At 44.0% G+C, this 11777-nt stretch overlaps 1 pseudogene; it reads right to left on the bottom strand.

Moving 5' to 3' along the window:
- Positions 1–1283: 1283 nt before the first annotated feature.
- Positions 1284–10118, bottom strand: LOC139153827 (nucleotidyltransferase MB21D2-like; annotated as a pseudogene).
- Positions 10119–11777: the final 1659 nt, after the last annotated feature.

Below are 11777 nucleotides of genomic sequence, written 5' to 3'. Positions count from 1 at the left end.
AAACAAAAAATTCCAATTCAAAGACTTTCTCACGCATATAGTCTCCTCCAGTAGATGGCAACCATACTGTCCTTAAATCTCTTTTTACTTTTTTTTAATGTTTCAGTTTTCAAGCCAAATAATATTTTAAAAATTAAAAATAAACCTTTACAGATCTACCAATCTTCTTCCAAAATAGGTTTTAGTCATTAGCTTTTACTTCATTCAATATGAAATTAGTAAGTACAGTGGTACCTCATGATACAAACCCCTCGTCTTACGAACAACCCGAGATACGAACCCGGGGTTCAGAAATTTTTTGCCTCTTCTTACGAACTTTTTCCTTCTTACGAACCCGCTGCCGCCACCGCAAAGCCCCGCGGCTGTCACCTTTTAAAACAGCCGGGGGGCTTCTCAGTGTCCTCCTGAACCCGAACGCCAAACCCAAACTTCTGGGTTCGGCGTTCGGGAGGCCACCGAGAAGCCCCCCGGCTGTTTTAAAAGGTGACTGCCGGGCGGCGGGGCTTATCAGCAGCCTCCAGAACCCGAACTTTTGCCGAACATCTGGGTTCACCGTTCGGGAGGATGCCGAGAAGCCCCGCTATGGGAAACAATGTTTCGTCTTCCGAACTTTTCATCTTACGAACCTCCCCCCAGAACCAATTAAGTTCCTAAGACGAGGTATTACTGTATAATGTCCATTTAGCCACTCTCCCCTATTTCTTAAACTTTTTTCAAATAATCCACAAACAAAAAGATTGGGGGGAAATATTTTTCTCCTTCCTTTAACAGTCAATTCTCCTCTGCAATGACCACTAGCACAAAAACTTACATTCCCCTTTCTTTTCCAGATGATTTCCAATTCTTCAAACAACTTTTTCCAGCATGCAGTCTCCTCGGCTAATGGGGGCTAACCGCCTTCGTGCCGCTGTAGGTGGAGGCTCCAGGTCCAGATGCCTTGGGGTATGCTGACCCCAAAATGGGACCAAACCAAGTCCCCTTTTTCCCCTCCCCTACAGGGGTCTCTGGGCCGATTCAAAATGAATTGACACCCCCAAACACTGGGGATTTGGCGTTTCCCCACAAGAGCTAAAGAAACACTTCACCACCAAGATGCTGACCATGCCCCTCTCCCCAGTATGATGGTGAGCCGCCACAAGTTTTCGGAGAAGGGCGGCATACAAATGTAATAAATAATAATTATAATAACAACAACAATAATGGTGTTGAATGCTGAACTAAAGTCTACAAAGAGAACTCTAGCATAGGTCTTTGGAGATTCAAGATGTTCTAGGATGTAGTATTTAGCCAGGTAAACCCAGGTGAATGAAAGCGATCCCACCATAGGGCAGGCAAAAGGCCTTGGAGACAGAGGGTGTCTCAGAAGAATTTGTCGACATTCGGAAGTGGGGTCGATTGATATCATCAGAGTTATGAAGACATATATGGATTTGTCAGAATTCTCAGTCTACAGCTACTGCAGCTTTTTGGCCATCCAACCATCGGGCTGATTCGGGTCCCCTCTGTCCGACTGGTGAGAAGGGAAACTGGTGGCGCTATCCCTCCTTTGAAACTCCAGTATCAGATGGTTGGTGTGCTTGATGGCCATCTGGAGGTGCTTGGCGGGATCAGAGCATACTGATGACAATTTATGGGCGTGGAGGGCCATCTCCTCAGAGAGGTACTCCAAAATATTGCACCGGGTAATGAAGTAATTGGGCTAGGTCTTGTTCACTAGGCAGTGCTGCAGGTCATCAATCGGGCCCACCAGCATATGGGCATTATAATTCTATTGCAGCAGGTAGCTAGCAGGCAGCCAGCCACAGGCCCAGAGCTTGATGCTGCACAGGGGGTAAGGGCTGATGGCCTTGGGCAGGGGTCCCCAAACTTTTTACACAGGGGGCCAGTTTACTGTCCCTCAGACTGTTGGAGGGCCGGACTATAAATAAAACCCTATGAACAAATCCCTATGCACACTGCACATCTTATTTAAAGTAAAAAACAAAATGGGAACAAATACAATATTTAAAATAAGAAGTAATTAAGTAATAAAGTAATTTATACATTTTTATTAACAAGTAAATTTAAACTTAAATCAAGAAACTCCCTCCATTTCTCATTCCTTCCTTCCTTCCCTCCCTCCCTCCTTCCTCTCCACCTCTCTTCCTTCTCTTTTCTTCCTTCTCTCTCATTTGTTTCATTTTCCTCTCCCTCGTTTTCTCTCCATAATTTTCTCATTTTTCTTTCTCTTTTTCTCTCTGTCTCTCACTCTTTCCATCTCTCCCCCTTTCTCTCTTCCTCTCTATCTCTCCCTCTTTCTCTCTGTCCCTATCTCTTTCTCTCTCTCTTCTCTTTCTTTCTCTCTCTCTTTCACTCACTCTTTCTCTCTCCTCTCCTTTTTCTCTCTCTCTCTCTCATACACCACGCTGGCAACAGAGAGAGAAAGAGAGAGCGGAGGGTGGCTTGCCTGTCCACGGCTCCCTGGATGAACAGCTCTGCATGGTCCCAGCACTGGACTTCGCCATCGCCTCCACCCGGCTCTCCAGCTAACCCCCTGAATTCGCCCGAACGGAGGCGGCGGCAGTTTCAAAGGACCAACACACGGTCCTTCTTGGTGCTATATTGCTGCAGCCTCCAAACTCCGCTGCTGTCCTCGGGCACTGTTACTTCTAAGCTGCGCTGAGAGAGAGAGAGAGAGCGGAGAGTACCAGACTTCGCCGTCGCCTCCGCCCCCGTCCGGCTCTCCAGCTAAGAGGCACAGTCACTTATCTACACGCACGCCTGCTGACTGGGAAGAGGGGAAAGAAAAAAATCTACGCCTCCAAAGAGGGGAGGGGGGGGAAAGAAAGAAACAAAGAGCTCCAACTTGGCGAAAGGCAGGAGAACCGAGCGTGCTGCAGCAAGTTTGCTTGGCTTTCTGGGGCTTTTTTTTCTCCCCCTCCACCACCCCTGTCTGAATGTTGTTTGCCGCTTAGGAGTGACCCTCTCTCGGGCTTGTGAATGCAGTGCGGATGAGGGGAAAAGCCCAGCTGCCCAGGAAAGCACATTTGGAAAGTATCTGCGGAGAGCCAAAATCCCAACGAAGCTTCTTTTTTTTCCCAGTAGTCGGTAAGGAGGCGAAGAAGAGGTTGAATTGGTTTTGCTAATTCGCGCTTACGGCTTTCCCCCTCATCCACGCCGCATCCACAACAAGCCCGAGAGAGGGTCACTCCTAAGCGGCAAACAACATCCGGAAAGGGGTGGTGGAAGGGGAGAAAAAAAAGCCCCAGAAAGCTAAGCAAACTTGCTGCAGCACGCTCGGGGGAGAAAAAAAAGCCCCAGAAAGGAGTAGCCGCCTTTTCGCCAAGCAAACTTGCTGCAGCACGCTCGGTTCTCCCCTTCTGCCTTCCGCCAAGTTGGAGCTCTTTTTTTTCTTTCTCCCCCCCCTCTTTGGAGACACAGATTTTTTTTCTTTCCCCTCTTCCAAGTCAGCAGGCGCGCGTGTAGATATGTCCAACCACTTCCACCCCACCACCCGTTCCTGCAGGAAGAGGTTGGGCACGCTACCGGGAGGAGGAGGTGGCAGTGGCCTGGGGCCGTGCTCTGGGTGCCGTGGAGGGCAAAAGGGTGGACGTGGCTGCTGCCTCTTTGCTGGAGAGCCGGACGTGGGCAGAGGCGACGGCGAACTCTGCTGCTGGGGCCATGCGGGGCCGCTCATCCAGGGGGCCGTGGACCGGCAAGCCGCCCTCTGCTCTCTCTTTATTTCTCTCTCAGCGCAACTTAGAGGTAACAGTGCCCGGGGACAACAGCGGAGCTCGTAGACTGCAGCAACGCAGCGGCGAGAAGGACCAGCTGTTGGTCCCTTGAAGCCGCCGCCGCCTCCGTTCGGGCAAATTCAGGGGGGTTCCTGAATCTCCCGTCCATTCACCGCGGAGGATGAGGTGAGGAGGAGACGGTGCAGAGGCAAGGGGCGGGGAGGAAAGCGGGCCTGTACCTTGCCTCTGTGCCGCCTCCTTGCTCAGCAGCAGACCGTGGTGAATGGACAGGACATTCGGGAGCTTATATTTATTGATAAAATCTTGTGCGATCCTCCCCGGGCCTGATAAATTGCCTCAGCGGGCCACATCCGGCCCGCGGGCCGTAGTTTGGGGACCGCTGGCCTTGGGCCTTGAGAGCAGCTTGATAATGATGGCCTTGCAGGCCTGGTAGGTTTGTATGAGGCTGCTGGAGATATACTTCTTCAATTGTACTTTGCTGCGGGCAAAATATAGGAGCCATTCATCCTTCCAGCCCTTGTATGAGCAAGCAGGGAAGCAGATGATGATTTCTTCCTTGATAATGATTATTATTATTTATTAGATTTTTTTTTTGTTTATTAGATTTGTATGCTACCCTTCTCCGAAAACTCGTGGCGGCTCACAGAAGTTTTCCATCCCAGAAACGGTTCTTCATCAGCCAGCTCTGGGCCGCAGCTGGCCAGATCTTAAAGGACATGACAGGCACAATGTCATACAACATGCGGCTGCTGTGCACACCTTGAAGATGGAAATGATGGTGCCATTCTTCTCCACCTTTTTCAATTTGAGCATCCCTCTGAATCGCAGAAAGGTGCCATGCGGATTGTTCTGCCTGGCTCTATGGTAAGAGTCTTCCAAAAATTCAAAGGTACAAATTTCAGACACAAACGCTTGAAAGTTCAAAAACAATGTTATTTATCACAAAAATTCAAAAGAAACAAGTCCAGCTTCAAGCCTTACTCCAAACGCGGCGCGGATAAGGAGGACTCCTCGGCCGGCGGAGGAAGCGCGGTGGCAGCGGCAGGCTCAGGAGGGAGCTCGAGGTAAAGGGCGCAGCTCCGGCCGCTCGCCTCGCCCGCCCACCCAGCGTCTCCGAAGCTTACCGGCTGGGACGGGCAACACGGCGGGAGCAGCGGGAGCAGCAGGAACAGCAACAAGCAGCGAAGCAGCCCGGCGAAGGCTTCTCCTGCCGAAAGGCGCCCGCCAGAGACCGGTAAGCTTCGGAGACGCCGGGTGGGCGGGCGAGGCGGGGATGCAGATGTGTCTCCGTGTGTTTGTGTGTGGGGGGGAGGGTGCTACTACTTTTTACCGGACACGGGTGTTGCGGGTTCGGGTAGGTGTGTTGGCCGGGTGTGTCTTATTTTTTCCAATATAAGACATACCCCGAAAGTAAGACATAGGGGGGCTTTTGGGGGTAAAAAGAAAGTAAGACACTGCCTTACTATCGGGGAAACACGGTATAAGACATCTTTTAAAAAAGTATTCTGGCCTTTTGTTTCATCTTTTTTATGAACACCTTTTAGGTGTTCAAAGCACTTAATATTGTTTACTTATTTATTTAATTATTTATTCAATTGGATTTGTATGCTGTCCCTCTCCGAGGGTTCGGGGCGGCTCACAGCATATACAAAAACAGAACAATAATATAAATCCAATTAATACTACATTAAACACAACCATTAAATTCAATTAAAAGAAAGTAAAACCTATCAAACCAATCATTCAACACTCATACTTAAAACATTCATTGATCAGGGGGAAGATCTAAAAGTCCCAAGCCTGGCGGCGTTTTTAAGCTCTTTTGAAAGGTGAGGAGGGTGGGAGCAGTGCGAATCTCTGGGGGGAGGTGATTCCAGAGGGTCGGGGCTCCCACAGAGAAGGCTCTTCCCCTAGGTCCCGCCAGCCAACATTGTTTGGTCGACGGGACCCTAAGGAGGCCAACTCTGTGGGACTTAACCGGTCGCTGGGATTTGTGCGGCAGAAGGCGGTCTCGGAGATAATCTGGTCCTATGCCATGAAGGGCTTTATAGATCATTACCAACACTTTGAATTGTGCCTGGGAACGTATTGGTAGGCAATGCATTCCACGGAGTGATGGCGAGATGTGGGCATTTCTTGCAAGGCCCAAGACTGGTCACGCGGCTGCATTTTTGGACGAGTTGAAGTTTCCAAACACTTTTCAAAGGTAGTCCCAGTCTAGTTTCAGTCTTTTCCTTTACAATTTCTTAAGAAAGGGTAGGCTTATCTACAAAATTACTATAATCCTGTACACCAGTAAGAATAATGAGCCGGGGTGGCACAGCAGGTAGAGTGCTCTACTGCAGGCCACTGAAGCTGACTGCAGATCTGAAGGTCAGCGGTTCAAATCTCATCACCGGCTCAAGGTTGACTCAGATTTCCATCCTTCCGAGGTGGGTAAAATGAGGACCCGGATTGTGGGGGCAATAGGCTGGCTGTGTTAAAAAGTGCTATTGCTAACATGTTGTAAGCCGCCCTGAGTCTAAGGAGAAGGGCGGCATAAAAATCTAATGAATGAATGAATGAATAAATAAATAAATAAATAAATGGAAATGAACATTTACATTCACCACCCTTTCAATGCATGAGTTTTAAGAGCTGATGGTTTAAATAAATCAAAGATCTCACTTTCTTTTCTTTGACCCAGTCCTCCTCTGAAGTTTGGTACTTTTTATTCATGGCTACTAACAAGGGTAAGAATCCATTAAGAAAAACAGAAGTTTATAATTTCTAGCTAGACATTCCAGAAAAGATTATTTTATTCTATAAGAATAAGCTGGAGGGAGTGACTTAAATTTAACGTGCCTATTGATGCCAAGATGGATTTTTACTAGTTTAGTATATGTAATTGAAGAAAGCTCTAATGTAGTTTTGTTTTTATAAAATGGGTTTGAAAATTGTGTTTTCTTTCCCCCCCCTTTATATATAATGCTTGAGTAGTTAATAAAGCTTGTAAAATAGTGTTGAAAGTGAATGTGAAAGAATGTGAAAGAATGTGAAAGAAAGCATGTTAAGATGAAGTTTTTAACAAGATGTACCAGAAATTTATTGATTTTAGAATTTTTTTTAAAAAGTTTGAAATTTTAAAATGGATTTTTTGCCACTTTAAGTTAAAGAATCTGAAAGCAATTAATAATTTTTATTAATATAAATGATAGTCTATACATATTGCGAATATAAATAATACTCTATAAAGATGAAAAAGGGCAAATAGAAATATATATTATTTACTATTGTAAAGATAAAAAGCAGAGATGGTTAAATTGATTGCTTTATTTAAAGCAAATAAGATTTTAATTTTGTTTCCCCTTGGAAACCATTTCTGGATTTTGTACTTGAGATATTAAAAAATGAAACTTTGATTTTCGTTTTGCTGATTACTAGATTTCTTGTAATACAAATGGCTACTATATATTACTGTGTAAAAGTAAAAGGTTGAGGTCGTAATGTTATTATCTTGTACCCTATAGTTTCTCTTGGCTCTTCTATGACTTTATTATTTATTTATTTATTTATTTTGCCCAATACACAAGGAAGGCTATAGAGGATATACTTGTAGTAAAATATATCAAAGAAAGAATAGAAGAGAAGATATAGGAATACAATATAACAATGAAAGAATAGAAGAAAAGATATAGGAATAGAAGAGAAGATATAGGAGATATAGGAGATATAGGAGAGACAATAGGACAGGGGACGGAAGGCACGCTAGTGCACTTATGCACACCCCTTTCTGACCTCTTAGGAATCTGGAGAGGTCAACTGTGGATAGTCTAAGGGTAACATGTTGGGGGTTAGGGGAAGACACTACGGAGTCCAGTAATGAGTTCCATGCTTTGTCAACTCGATTACTAAAGTCGTATTTTTTACAGTCAAGTTTGGAGCGGTTAATATTAAGTTTGAATCTGTTGTGTGCTCTTGTGTTGTTGTGGTTGAAGCTGAAGTAGTGGTTGACAGGCAGGACATTGCAGCTTATGATCTTGTGGGCAATACAATGGGATTTGGTGCTTAGGTTATTTGTTATTAGTACTGCAAGGTCTTTAATCGAGTGGGGGTTATTTGTGATAATTTGTTTATTCAGTTTATATTTGGAGTTCTGATTCTTTTTGCCAATGTGTAGGAGAGAGCATTTGCTGGTTGAGATTTGAAGTTGCCATGTGTTAGACCAATCAGAAGAGAGTAGTTGTGTTATTGGTGGTGTTGAAGAGTTTTACATCATCTGCGAAGAGAACACAGTTGCTTGTGACGTGATCACAAAGGTCATTGGTGTAGAGAAAGAAGAGTGTTGGTCCCAATATGCTACCTTGAGGAACACCGCTTTTAACAGGGACAGGGGTGGATATGGAGCTTCCTATTTTGACCACTTGTCTGTTTGACAGGAATGCTGTAATCCAGCTGTGGAGGGATCCTGAGATGCCATACAGGATTGCGCATGCATCAAGGCTAGATGAACCATTGAACCTACCTGAACGGTCTTCTCGATGCACTGGAAGGAGAGTGGTTATACTCGAGTCTTATTGATAGGGACTGAGTTTACATTTAAATATTAATTACATGTTAATTACGTACCGCCCCCTATCTGCCCCAGAGGCTCAGTTTTAAAAAACGAAGAAGTGATAATTGAATAAACTTTATTTAACATAATAAAGTCCCTGGGCCAAATGCCGGGCGGGTTTGGACTCTCCTTCCAGTGCATCGAGAAGACCGTTCAGGTAGGTTCAACGGTTCTTCTCCAATGCATCTGGAAGGAGAGTCCAAGTGGGATATGCCCAAGTTCAGTTTGTAAGGGAGGGAGAAGGCTGGACCAGGGGCGTAGTGGTCACGCACACCTTCTGCAGAACTCTCCTCCCGAAAGCCGCCTCAGCTGAAGCGAAGGTATCAAGTTTGTAATGTTTCACAAATGTCAATGGAGCGGACCACGTGGCTGCCCTACATATGTCCTCCACAGCAGCCTGTGTGGCCCACGCAGCTGAGGTGGCCGCACTCCTGGTAAAATGTCCAGTAATTCCATCCAGAGGGGAACACAAGCGTGCCCCATAGGCCTCTGAGATGCATAGTCTAATCCAATGACTAATAGTCCTTGATGATACTTTGAGGCCCATTTTGTGCTGATCAAATGAAACGAATAGGGCCTCTGTTTTCCTGAATGGTTTGGCACATCTGAAATAAATTTTAAGTGCCCTGCACACATCCACTTTGTGCCACCTCAGTTCTGACGGGTGGCTACCGTGTGTACAAAAATCTGGAAGTACGAGCTCCTGTGATCTATGGAACCAAGTGTTCACCTTAGTCATGAATGTCGGGTCCAGACGTAAGACTACCCTATCCAAGTGGAAAATGCAGAGATCCGGACGAACAGAAAAGGCCGCTAGCTCTGACACGTGGCAAGCAGAAGTGATTGCGACTAAAAATCCTGTTTTAAGAGAGAGAAGTCACAACGAAATCGTCCTGAGGGGCTCAAATGGAGGACTGGTGAGAGCCCGGAGTATTAATGACAGATCCCAGGTCGGGAACCTATGCACTAGTGGTAAGTGAGTATTGGAGGCTCCCCTTAAGAAATCTTTGATCCATGGTCCGTCTTGAAGATGGTTGAGAGGGTGGCCACCTGTCTCCTTAAGGTGTTAGGCGCTAAACTGTCCAAACTGCTCTGCAGAAATTCCAAGATTGGAATCAATGATGCATATTGTGGTTGAATGTCTCGTCTAGAACAGAAACTTACAAACGCGGACCAGGTCGATTAGTAGATCCTCGTCGTGGAGGGTCCTGGCTGCTTGGATTGTGGAAATGACTTTGTCTGGCAATCAATGGCTCTTTAGTCTGTCCCCCTCAAGTGCCAGATGGTTAACTGGAACCATTGAGGGTCTGGATGGGTTATGACCCCCTGGCTGAGACCCGTCGGTCTAGAATCCTCCACGTGGGTGAAATTGACAGACCCACGAGGTCGGAGAACCATGGCTGACGTGGCCAGTGTGGTGCCACAACCAGCACCTCTGCTTTCTCGGCAAGAATTTTGAGAATTACCTTCGATATGAGTGTCGTTGGTGGGAAGGCATACAGGAGAACCCGAGGCCAAGGTAGATGTAGTGCATCGACTCCTTCGGCTCCTGGTGTCGGGAACCGAGAGTAAAACCTGGGGAGCTAGGCATTGAGGTGTGTTGTGAACAGATCCACCTCTGGCACTCCAAAACGTTTGGTGATTTGCAGGAAAATATCTGGGTCCAAACACAACTCTCCAGGGTCCAACTTTGCCCAGCTCAACCAATCTGCTTGTATGTTGGTCGTACCCGCAATATGCTCTGCCTTTAATGAGGCAAGGTGTTTTTCTGCCCAATTGAGCAACGCCATTGTCTCTTTGATTAATCCTTATGACCTCGTACCTCCCTGGTGTTTCAGGTGAGCCTTGGTCGCTATATTGTCCGTTAGGACTAACACATGTTTTCCCTCTACTAAATCTGTCTGCTATTATTGCCATATAAATTTTGTAGTCTACATTTAACAGAGATATTGGTCTATAATTCTTAATATACTTTGGATCTGTGTCTTCTTTATGTATCAGCGTTATGTTAGCTTCTTGCCATGATACCGGGCATTCTCCGTTCGTTAACATTTTATTATAAATTTCTAATAATAATTCTCCCGTTACATGGAATGTTGCTTTATAGAATTCAATTGGGAAGCCATCTGGGCCTGGTGTTTTATTATTATTCTGTTTCATAATTGTTCTTTCCAATTCTTCTTTTGTTATTTCTTTGTTTAATATTTCTTTATCTTCTTTACTTATTAAATTGACTTTACATGTCTCTAAATATTTTAATATATCTTCTTCCTTAATATTTTCTTCACTATACAATTCTTTATTAAACAAAATAATACACTCTGATCAGAATGGTTTCTTACCTAACAGACAAATTAGAAATAATATAAGAATTACATTAAATATGCTAGAATATTATGAAAGCCATAATGAAAAGGAGTTTGCAATGCTATTTCTAGATGCTGAGAAAGCCTTCGATAACCTCAATTGGAACTTTTTCAAAAAATTAATAAATACTATGGATTTAGGAGAGAACTTTGAAAATACAATAAATAAAATATACTCCAAACAAAAGGCAAGGATAATTATAAATGGAGATTTAACCAATACATTTGATATTAAAAAAGGAGTGAGACAAGGCTGTCCACTATCTCCCTTAATATATATAATGTCTATAGAAATACTATTAAACCGAATTAGAGGGGAATCATCAATACAGGGCACCCAAATTAAACAACAAATTTATAAAACACAGGCCTTCGCTGATGATCTGGTCTTCTTCTTAGAAAATCCAGTTAGCTCAATGATATATTTAGTAAAAGAATTAGAGAACTATGGGAAAGTGGCCGGCTTAAAAATAAATAGGAATAAAACTAAAATATTAACCAAGAATTGTAATCAAGATTTAAACAAATTATTAATAAAAGAAACAGGTTTTCAAATAGAAAAAAAAATTAAATATCTAGGGATTTGGTTTACGACAAGGTATTCTTCACTGAAAGAACTAAATTATATAAAATTATTAACAAAAACAAAAGAAGATTTAGAAAAATGGTCAAAGTTAAATCTATCCTTAATGGGAAGGATCAATACAATAAAGTCTAATATACTTCCAAGGTGGCTCTATCTCTTCCAAACAGCACCAATACAACTAAACAAATCGTTCTTTGCTAAAATAAATAAAATAATTTCTAAATTTATCTGGTGCAATAAAAAACCTAGAATAAACATGAAAGCCCTACAAGATTTAAGAACAAGAGGAGGATTCGGTTTACCCAACTTAGAAATATACTACCAAGCCACTAAATTACTATGGATCAAAGAATGGGTCAACCTTGAAAATCCTAGAATTCTAACAATAGAAGGCCACGATATAAATGAAGGATGGCACGCACATTTGTGGGAAAAAGAACATTCAAAACATTCTCACTTTAAACAACACCAAATTCGGAATACACTATTGACACACT

Source organism: Erythrolamprus reginae, chromosome Z, assembly GCF_031021105.1.
Source record: "Erythrolamprus reginae isolate rEryReg1 chromosome Z, rEryReg1.hap1, whole genome shotgun sequence".
NCBI classification, from domain to species: Eukaryota; Metazoa; Chordata; class Lepidosauria; order Squamata; family Dipsadidae; genus Erythrolamprus; species Erythrolamprus reginae.
This window is presented reverse-complemented; position numbering and strand designations above follow the sequence as displayed.